Here is an 11,868-nt window from a genome sequence, read left to right as displayed (position 1 = left end):
GTCCCCAGAACATTACCTGGGTCTCTGGATTAACAGTCCAGCGATAATAAGACTACTCCTAATCAAACTGACTTTCTAAATGCACATGTATGTTATCCCTCAGAATCTTACCAAGTAATGTACCTACCACAGATGTTGAGCTTACTGGTCTATGATTCCCAGGTTTTTCTTTGCAGCCCTTCTTGAATAAGGGCACAACATTCGCTACCCTCTAGTCTTCTGGGACCTCACCCATGGCTGATGATGATGCAAATATATCAGCCAGCGCCCCCACAATTTCTTCTCTACCCTCTTGCAGTGTTCTTGGATATATCTGATCAGGACCAGGAGATTTATCCACCTTCATACTTCCTAAAACCTCCAACACCTCCTCTACTCTGATATGGACTGTCCCCAAGATATCGCCACTAACTTCCTCAACTTCCCAAGTCTTCAGGTCTTTCCGCACAGTAAACACAGAGTAGAAATATTCATTGAAGACTTTGCCCATCTCCTGCAGTTGCACACATACATGTCTACTTTGGTCTGGAGGAAAGATTGAGAAAATTAGGCCTGCATTTTGTGGCATCTTGAAGAATGAGAAAGTAATAAAATTCTCAAGGTGACACAAGTTGGATGTAGATAGGGTGTTTCCACTGGCTGGTGAGTCGAGAACCAGGGGACAATCTCCAAATACTGGGTAGACCGTTTTAGGTGTGAGATAAGGAACTGCTTCAACTCAGAAGGTGGTGAACCCTTGAAATTCACTTCCCCAGAGAGCTGAGGAAGCTCAACTGTTAAGCACGTTCAATATCAAGACAGAAATCAATAGATTTCAGGGGACTAGTGATAAAAAGGATATGAAGATAGTGGAGGAAAATTGCATGCACATAGATGATCAGCCATAACCTAACTGAACAGTTGAGCAAGCTCAGAAGGCTGAATGCCTGTTCCTATGTCTTCAATATCTTCTGCTAGAACATTTATTTCATAATACTTTGGTGACGTTGAAAAAAAAAGGTTCCAAGCTAAAAGTACATTGCATACTGAAAATTATAATGGAAGTTATTTATAATGGAAGTTAACTTAATGAAAATCATATATACTAACATGCAGTGGACATCAATTCTAGGGCTGAATATTGTGTTTGGGTGACTCGCCGAGCTGATTCGTTGTTTTTCCGCAGCCGTTTCATTATCCTGCTGGGTAATATCATCAGTGCAGCCTCCGGTGAAGCGCTGTTGAGTTTTCTTGCCTGTTATTTGAACTCTGGAGTCCATTGAGCTGGATTACCTCACTTCCGGTTTTCCTTCGCAGTGGGAGTGTATATGGGGTCGAGCTCTATGTGTTTGTTGATGGCTTTCTTCGTGGAGTATCAGGTTTCTAGGAATTCCCATGCTTGTCTCTGGATCTTGGTGTTGTCCCAGTCAAATTGGTGGTTCTCCTTATCTATGTGGATAGAGATGAGTGAGTTTTGGTCGTGTCTTTTTGCAGACAATTGATGTTCGTGTACCCTCGTTGACAAACACTACATCGGACAAACAGGAAGGAAATGAACAACAAGGGTACACAAACATCAATTGTATGCAAAAAGATATGACCAATACTCACTCATCTCTATCCATATGGATAAGGAGAACCACCAATTCGACTGGGACAACACCAAGATCCTGGGACAAGCAAAGCAGAGACAAGCACGGGAATCCCTAGAAGCCTGGTACTCCACAAAGAAAGCCATCAACAAATACCTAGACCTCGACCCCACATACACTCCACTGCGAAGGAAAACCAGAATGAGGTAATCCAGCTCAACGGACTCCAGAGTTCAAATAACAGGCGGGAAAACACAACAGCGCTTCATTGGAGGCTGCACATGATGATGTTACCCAGCTGGGTAATGAAACATCTGCGGAAAAACAACGAACCAGCTCGGCAAGCCAACCAACCACAACATCCACAACCCGAGCTACAAATCTACTCTAAAACCTTAGAGGGCTGAATAACACAGCTCTTTTAAAGGTAGGGAGTTTCAGGATTTTGACACAACAGTGAAGAAACAGCAATATATTTTCAATATTGGCATTAAAATTAAAATGCTGAGAGCCAATGGGCATAGAACAGGTCAAATGGTCTTCCTCTATAATATAACAAGTCGGAGGCTCTGTGAAGTGAGGATGGTACATGACTTGGAGGGGAACTTGTAGGTGGGTGGTGACCTGACTAACCTGCTGCTCTTGTCCTCTTAGGTAATAGAAGTTGAGTGTCTGCAAGTTGATGGTGAAGGAACCTTGATGAATCATCGCAGTGTGTCTTTTAGACAGTACACATCACAGTGATAGGTGGCTTGCCAATAAAGTGGGCTGCTTTGTCCTCGGTGTTTCAGAGTTGTCTTTTTGCAACTGCACTTATCTCAGAAATTTAGAGTATGTCATTGTTCTGACTTTCTCCTGGTAGGTAGGAGACTAGCCTACGAGAATTAGGATGCAAGTTTTCATTACAGAATTCGTAGCCTTTGACTTGCTCTTGTAGCCATATCTGTATTTATATGGCTGCTCTAGTATTTTTTTTCTGGTCAAATGGTAACTCTATGGTGCTTTAAATGTTAGATCATAACAATAAAACCAAAGACAAAAGACAGAATACCTTCTCAAGAAACTTTATTATTTGGAAACAGCACATTACAGATCAACCAGTTACTCATTTGTAACTGTAACTGACATAAAACAAATTCCCACACCAAGCCCTGTTGCTGGCAGCAAGAGAGAAAAATGTACACTCCCTGTCGAACATTTTCAGATTAGTGTTGACAGAAGCCTTGGACATGTTTGGTCTCCGTCCTGGGTGTGGAGTTAAGGCTTTTCGGTTGGTTTGACAATCAATGAAAATATTAAGAAATTAATTTTGAAGAAACTGGAAACAATCCTGAACCCATGTGTACTCACCACACCAGTTTAAATTTAGCAAAGTGCATGGAAAACACTTGCATCAGATATTCTATCAGAGTACTCAAACCACAATTAAACGAGTAACAAACACTGAAAACATTATCGGCATGAAACTGCAACTCCATTATCCTCTCCACATATGTTACCTGGCCTTAATAACCATTTAAGACTTTCAACATCCAGTATCTATTATTGAAGCAATTATTTCCCGTTTCAAATTTTGAAGGCGAAATGTGGCTAAGATGTCTCAACAGTTATACGATCTTCAGTTTATACAAGTTGCGTCATTGTTGCTTTACAGCTAAGTGCAGTAACTGCGGAACAGCTAATGTACACCAAGCTATCTTCCTGACCACAAGCGGATCAGCAGTCATCTGTTAGCAGCTGAAGTTTGTAGTTATTGTCAACACCATGGCAACACAAAATACAATCCAGCAACTTATAAACATGACAACCAGCATACACCCAATGTGCCCTACTTTTGAGAGAATGTTCTTTAGTTTGAGAATATTTTAAACTGGGTAATTGGATTTCATTCAGTCATTCCATTGATCATGGTTTCATTGCTTTCTCCTCTCCCCATACTGTCATAAAAAAAAATGAATTTGAACCTAGGCTATAGCAAACCAAAAGAAAACATTTTAAGATAGATAAAATCTACATTACTCTACCATGCAACTGTAGGAGTGCACTGGCTAGTTTATAGTTAACTTGCCAATGAGAGATCTGCCAGGCTTTAAGAAAAGCCAATGGGGAGTGGCCTAGCTTATTTATTCAGAGCCCAAAATGCATGCATCTCTACAGCTTTCCTTCAGCTTTACCAATTGGTACAAGCGGACACAGCATAGAAGGTGCATATTCCACCCATTTGTACCACAAAATAGCATTTTGAGTCAATGCTGGATTTGCCTGGCAGGAGCGCATGCAGACTGAATCAGGTGCGACTTCTAGCAGCAGATCCATCTGAACATGGACATGGCCAATCAGGAGCAAGAATGAGGCCTTGTGCATTTCCCTACAACATATTTTTCCATTGCTGTCTTCTTTCCAATACAGTAAGCTTGACTCTAAGCCCCAGTTCAGAATTTTAGGCAGGTAATCTGGGCTGGTATTCTTGTATATGGAGCTCTGCATTGTTTGGGACATCTCATTTCATGTTGAACTGAGTGTTCATCTGTCTGTTTGAAATGGGTGTAAAAGATTCCTGTTGTTATTTGCGGGAGGCGATAGCCTGGTGCTATGAGCGCTAGATTATTAATCCAGAAACTCAGCTAGGAATGCAGGTTTGAATCCCACCACAGCAGATGCTGGAATCTGAATTCAATTTAAAAAAAATCTGGAATTAAGAAAGTATTGATAAACCCATCTGACTCTCTGATGTCCTTCAGGGAAGGAAACTGCCATCCTTACCTGGTCTGGCCTACATGTGACTCCAGATCCACGGCAATGTGGTTGACTTCTAACTGCCCTCTGGGCAATTAGGAATGGACAATAAATGCTGGCCTAGCCAGCGATGCCCTTATCCCATGAACGAATAAAGGGAAAAAAAGAAATGTCCTTCAGGGAAGGAAATCAGCCACCCACACCTGGTCTAGCCTACATGTGACTCCAGATCTACAGCAATATCGTTTACACTCAAATGACCTCTGAAATGGTCTAGCAAGTCACTGAGCAGTATCAATCACAATGAAGTCTTGACAAAGAAATGAAACCAGGTGGCCCACCTGGCATCAACCTAGGTACTGGAAAAAGAGAGGAACAGACCTGTCAATCCTATAAAAGTCCTCCTTACTAACATCTGGGGGCAAGTGCTAAAACTGGGAGAGCTGTCTCACAGACTAGTCAAGCACCAGCCTAACATTGTCAGGTATGATTCCATAACTATGACTATGTCCCAGACACCATCAATACTATCCCTGGATATGTCTTGTCCAACCAGCAGGACAGACCTATCTGAGGTGGTAGCACAGTGGCATACAGTCAGAAGGAAGTTGCCCTGGGAGTCCTTAACCTTGACTGTTGACCACACAAAGTTTCATGGCTTCAGGTTAAACATGAGCAAGGACACCTCCTGGTTACCACACACGGTCCTCCCTCTTTTGAGGAATCGTACTCCTCCATGTTAAACAACATTTGGAGGAAGCACTGAGAGCGGGAAGGGTGCAATACATGTTCTGGAAGGGGGATTTCAATGACCATTACCAAGAGTGGCTCGGCAGCAGCACTACTGATCAAGCTGGTCAGCGCTCAGCTGCAGGACGCAGCTGCTAGACTGGATCTGCAGCAGGATGTGAGAGAACTAACAAGAGTGAAAAACATTCTCGACCTCATTCTTACCAATCTGTCAGCTGCAGATTCATTTGTCCATGACAACATCGGTAAGTGTGACCACTGCACCTTGTTGAGACAAAGTTCCGCCTTCACACGGAGAATATCCTTCATCATGTTGTATGGCACTATCACCGTGCTAAATGGGATAGACTGAATGGATCTAGCAACACAAGACTGGGCATCCATGAGATGCTATGAGCTGTCAACAGCAGAATTTAGTCCAGCACAATCTGCAACCTCATAGCCTCAACAACTACAATAAGGCAGGGGATCAACCCCAATTCAATGAAAAGTGCAGGAAGGCATACCAGGAGCAGGACCAGGCCCACCTAAACACTAGGTGGCAACCTGGTGAAGTTACCAAACAGGACTACTTGCCTGTCCAACAGAATGAGCAGCAAGTGACAGACAGAACTAAGCAATTTCACAAGCAACAGATCAGACTAAGCTCTGAAGTGCTGCTACATCCAGTCATGAATGGTGATGGACAATTAAACAATTCACTAGAGAGTAGGAAGAGACTCCACAAATATCCCCAACTTCAAGGATAAAAGAGCCCAACACATCAGTACAAAAGATATGGCTGAAGAACTTGCAATCTTCCACCAGAAGTGCCAAGTGGATGACCTATCTTGCCCTCTTCCAGTGGTCCCCAGCATTACAGATCCTAGTCTTCAGACAATTATTCAATCCAGGTGATATCAAGAAACAGCGGGAGGCACTGGATTCTGCAAAGGCTATGAACCCTGACAACATTCCAAAAATAGTCCTGAAGACTTGTGCTCCAGAACTTACCACTCCCCTAGCCAAGCTTTTCCAGTAGTTACAATACTGACATCCATCCGAGAATGTGGAAAATTGCCCAGGACAAATCCAACCTGACAATTATCGCCTCATCAGTCTACACTCAATCAGTAAAGTGATGGAAGGTGTCATCAACAGTGCTATCAAGCAGCATCTGCTCAGCCACTCTCAGTTTGGGCTCTGCCAGGGCCACTCAGTTCCTGACCTTGTCACAGCCTTGGTTCAACCATGTGTAAAAGAGCTGAATTCCAGAGGTGAAGTGAGAGTGACAGTCCTTGAAATCAAGGCTGCATTTGATCAAATGTGCCATCAACGATCCCTAGCAAAACGGGAATCAATGGAAATCGGGGGAAAACTCTGCACTGTTTGGAATCATACTTGGCATTGGAAGGTGGTCATGTTTCTTGGAGTTCAGTTAGCTGGTCTGTGGGAGTTCCTCAGCGTAGTACCTAATCATCTTCAGCCGCTTCATCAATGGCGTTCCCTCCACCACAAGGTCAGAAGTAGCAATGTTCACCAATGATTGCAATGTTCAGCACCATTTATGACTCCTCAGATACTGAAGCAATCCATGTTCAAGTGCAACAAGATCTGGACAATATCCAAGCTTGGGCTGACAAATGGCAAGTAACATTCGCACCACAAATTCTGGGCAATGACCATCTTCAGAAGAGACCATCTAACCACCACAATTTGATATTAGATATAACAAGGTGTAGGGCTGGATGAACACAGCAGGCCAAGTAGCATCAGAGGAGCAGGAAAGCTGATGTTTCAGGCCTCGACCCTTCTTCAGAAAAAAAAATGATGCCAGTTTCCACAAGGGGCGTTTCAGAAACGCCCACCTTCTTCCTCAATCCAGGATTCCCCACCACGTGGTTGTCCGGGACCTCAGCCATGTCCGATCCATCTCTCGGACTCCGGCCCTCACCCCTTCTCTTCCCTCCCAAAACAGCAACAGGGACACCCAGTCTTCATTTACTACCCCATCCGCATTCACATCCAAACAATCATTAGCTGCCGTTTCTGCCACCTCCAGCAGGATGCCACCACCCGACACATATTCCCCTTTCCTCCCTTGTCAGCCTTCTGCAGGGACTATTTCCTCAGGGACACCTTGGTCCACACCCCTTCCACTCTCAAGACCTCCCCACACCCCCACAGCACTTTCCCTTACAATTGCAGAAGGTGCAACATCTGCCCGTTTACTTCCTCCCTCAGTTTATCTGTTTAACTGGGTGCAGGTAACCACAGTAGCCCAAGCCAATCATAGACACACACGGGAATTCCTAGAGGCATGTTTCTCCACTCGTAACGCAATCACCAAACATGTAGCATTGGACCCCATATACAAACCCAAACGGATCAAAACTGGAAATGACACTAATTACCATAATGGACCAGACAATATAAATTCCAAGCGGAGTAGAATAAAATCACTTCATCGGAGGATCCACTGATGGTGTCACCTAGCATTGTGACGAAACGTCTGAATGAGAACAACCCAGCTCAGCCAGCAAGTCAACAACCTCACCCACAACCCAAGCTATAGATCTTAGCCAAAACTTTAAAATTCCTCCCTCCTCACTATACAAAGCCCCAGACACATCAAGGTGAAGCAACAATTTATCTGTACTTCAAGTTAATCTGGTCCACTGCATTTGCTGTTCACAATGTGGTCTGCTCTGCACTGGGAACACAAAACACAGACCGGGCAACCACTTTGCAGAATACCTACTTCTGTCCACACAAATGACTCAAGCTTCCTGTTGCCTACCACTGCAACACACCATCGTATTCCTTGGACAACATCTGTCTCAGGGTTTGCTGCAGTGATCCAGCGAAGCTCAGTGAAAGTTGCAAGAACAGCATCTCATTATCCACATGGGTATTTTGAAGCCTTCAGGACTTGATATCGAGTTCAATAATTTTAGAGGCTGAGCACTTTCTCCCATATCCTTACCCCAACCTCCACACAAGCTGTTTTCATCACATTGGCTGCTACCACAACCAACCCATTGTCAAGCAGCTCTTGATTCTCCCAGACTGACCTTTACCCATTCCTTTGTCTGCCCAACTGCTGTACTCTCTTTCTCTTTCTCTGGGCTCAACATCCAACTATTGTTCACTCCTCCCCACTCCCCCACCCCATCTTCAGCATATATACCAACCTTTTCCTAGCTACAATCAGTTCTGAAGGACGACCACTGGGCCCAAAATTATAACTCTGCTTTCTCTCCACAGATGGTGCCAGACCTATGGAGTTTTTCCAGCAATTTCTGTTTTTGTTTGTGACAAAAGATATATTGTTTTATTTTCTTCTGAATACATGTCTCATAAAAGTAACGTATCAACAATGAAATGCATTAGCCACAAGTGACTAATACTGACAATTTAATATCTAATATCAAACAACTGCAGCCCCTGCAAAAAAATGCAATAATGTGGAGAAGACAGATAAAATAACAAAATACCCAATACTAGTCTACTCAACCCTTGCATAAACTGAAGAATCGATATCAACCTTTGGTGACAGGAGAGTGTTGTGAGGAGCAGAACATCTTTCACAATCTCAAAGTAAACTGTCATAATAATGCAAGATCTTGAGGGTTTACACGAGGCAAATATGGTATCTGCAACTTTGGAGCTCTACACTATGCATATTGCTTTGCCAGAACCATTTGACATAAGCTGCACCTTCTGGAGTATGGAATAAAAATTTAATAAGTAGAAAAGACTGACACGGATTACCAAGGATATTTCAAATTTAATCTATACCATGCATTTTGTTTGACAGATCTGCCAAGGAAAATGAGAAGACTAAGCTGGTATTGTCATAATTTGATGAGCCACCTCGGGAAGGTGTTGAGATAATATATTTCTAGAAAGGAAAACAGAATAAGGGAATCACTGTGAGAAGTTAGATAGCCAAATCAACAGGGAATACATATTTAAATGAACAAGATAAGAGCTTAGATAGAGCACACAATCAACAAATCTTTGCTACAGTTTTTTTTAAATAATTCTCTCAGGCTCTTACAGCTACGTATAAATGTATACTTGATTATAAGCATACACTGGGCTCCTCAGATGCTCAAACTCACTTAGGCATACATTGTGAACTCCAGTATTTTAAACATTAAATCCTTATGAGAGGATAGCTTAATTATCCAGGCTTTTTTAAACTGATCAGCACTGGAAACCATAGTTAATCTACTGTCAAGTTTAATTTGGAGACATTACAACATCTTAACTTCTATTCAAAAATTTTATGATCCATTTTCTGGTTTTGTTCAGAAAGAATTACAGAATAATTTAGTGGGCTGTGGTACAAAGATTTGCAAATCCCCAGTTTACAGAAATCCTAATCCAAATATATTCCAGACCCAACATACAAATTCATTGGCAATTAGAAATACAATCGAATGTATCTGAGACAGGAATGTCGACGTACAAAGATTAGGATACTTTGGAAGAATTTTGATCGGAATTTGCGTCAGCCAAAATGCCAAAATATTTACACCCACCTCGGCAAAATAAAGAGGATGTTTTTGGCAGACAACTCTTCTATCCCATTTTAATGTTCGGTCCTAACAGACAAAACGGTTTTGATGCTTCAAAGCAGATTAAACAGTGTATCGAAAAGACCAAGTATAGAACATTCATTTCCCTTCTAAGGTAGAAAAAGAAAAACAAAAGTCAATGATAAGTTACTGTGCTGCAAAAACGGAGCACAATCCAGAAAATATTTAAGAAATGGAAAATATATATCGAAGTTTTTTTCTTACAATTTATTCAAGTATCATATAACTAAAGGGCTGTGCTAGTAAGTTCTGGATGATTTCCAGTCTGTGCACCATTTTAAAATGATTAATCCACAATTGAGAACCTAGAGAGTATTTTATTTTCAAAAGCCAATATTTGGCAAAATTTCAAGGCTCATTAAACAATGTTGGCAGTTGTAAATTGCCTGCACAGAAGCAAAATATCTACCACCTAACTTTATTCATTCAACATATTGCAAAGATAGATCATGAAATTGCTTGCTTTGATTTCATATTTTATTTAAATTATTGAAGAAATGTCACAGACTTGAAGTGTTGGCTGTTTCCTTGTCCATTGATACAGAAATTTTATCCATTCACACCACAGGGGGTCTCCAGGCTCTTAACTGCAATCACAGGTCTTCTTGGAACTGATGCACTAAGATCACTGTCCAAATGATTTTCTGACCTACTTAAAAGAAAATTCCCAAAACTGATGGATTTCAGATGGATTTCAATCTGCTTCTTACCTAAAATAAAATCCAAATTCCAAAAATATAAATTTGCTACAACACAAAGTCAGACAGCCACATCAAATCAGCATCCCTCTCTCCCTGTATTTGTATCAGAGTAAAATTAAAACATTCAATGACCCTCAAAATTGATCCCAGTGGCCCTAACCAGACTTTTTGAATAAGCAGTACCAGACACTCAACCAAAAAAATCAGGTTTATGCCTTAAGTAAAAGATTTAACAAATTATTAATAACTCAATAGCTTTAGGAAAGCAAGATTAAGCAACAAAATAATCTAACTAATATCTATGATTTAAACCCAATCATGTTTGATTCTAGTCCTGTCCGCACACAAAGACAGACAAACAGACAGACACAGTTAAGGGATGAATCAAAGGAAAAGAATGAATGAAATGCAACTGACCAGTTCACTTAAACAGACTCCATGATCCATAATCTCTCAGGCATATGGGATTGAAGTTTACTTAGTTTCCTGAAAACATGCATACAAACAGCTTCTTGTAATTAGCTTCCAGGCCTAAATAGCAGTTCATTTATTCTCTTTTTTAAAAAAAAAGCTGTTTACTTAATGTCACCTTCAGCTCTCAGTTAACAGCTCCAAACTAAAAATGATAAAAGTAATGAAGGTCTTAAAAATGCAGTTATTATACAACTTATATCGCAGTAGTCACTGATGACATGAAGGAAATATCAGTCATTTAAGACATTGTAGGATTACATGAACAGCAAAGCGATGATGATCAGACAATGGTTTTATTTCTGTCTGAAGGACAGATTTTGTTTGCAACACTTCACAGTTCTGCTTTGAATATTGCTATGGGATCATTTAGGTTCTCCCAAGAAGGCGGGGTACCAACTTTATATCCAAGGCTTTTCAAAAATTTGTTTTCCCAATCCACTGTGAAACTTTATGGGGAGATAGCTCACTTGGTCACAGCAACGCTGTGTCATGGGTAAGACGCGAAGTACTAAATGCAATCAACTCCAAAGTATCTTGCACAGAGTCGTCCTCATGATGTACCTCTTCTTGGAGGAGATGCCATTGTTGTTGTGAGCCTGTTTCTTCTGCATGGAATAACGTAAACTTTCCCTGCTTCCACTCTTTTCTAGTACTTTATTCAAGGATTCTTGCCTATCTTTTTGGGAGCAGCTTCCTCCTCCTCAGGCACTTTCAAACAAACACGATCCCACTAAAAGTGAAGAGTGTGAACAGCTGATGAATTTTAACCAGCAAAATTCACTCAACATTGTATCAGAGACAGTAGGAACTGCAGATGCTGGACAATCTGAGATAACAAGGTGTAGAGCGGGATGAACACAGCAGGCCAAGCAGCATCAGAGGAGCAGGAAGGCTGACGTTTCGGGCCTCGACCCTTCATCAGAAATCTAGGCCCGAAACGTCAGCCTTCCTGCTCCTCTGATGCTGCTTGGCCTGCTGTGTTCATCCCGCTCTACACCTTGTTCACTCAACATTGTAGACTTTAATTCCCCAAACCCGCGCGTGTTCACC

General features: G+C 41.7%; 1 long non-coding RNA gene across 1 annotated transcript; it reads right to left on the bottom strand.

Annotated features, from left to right (window-relative positions):
* Positions 1–8,814: 8,814 nt before the first annotated feature.
* Positions 8,815–11,559, bottom strand: LOC125483758. Its single transcript, XR_007262700.1, has 4 exons — positions 10,762–11,559; positions 10,152–10,353; positions 9,587–9,732; positions 8,815–8,940 (listed from the first exon to the last, which is right to left on the bottom strand). It is a non-coding gene; the product is annotated as an uncharacterized LOC125483758 (long non-coding RNA).
* Between the last annotated feature and the right edge of the window lie 309 nt (positions 11,560–11,868).

Source organism: Rhincodon typus, chromosome 8, assembly GCF_021869965.1.
Source record: "Rhincodon typus isolate 14 chromosome 8, sRhiTyp1.1, whole genome shotgun sequence".
NCBI classification, from domain to species: Eukaryota; Metazoa; Chordata; class Chondrichthyes; order Orectolobiformes; family Rhincodontidae; genus Rhincodon; species Rhincodon typus.
Note: the sequence above shows the minus strand (reverse complement) of the source record. Positions and strands in the feature narration are given on the sequence as shown.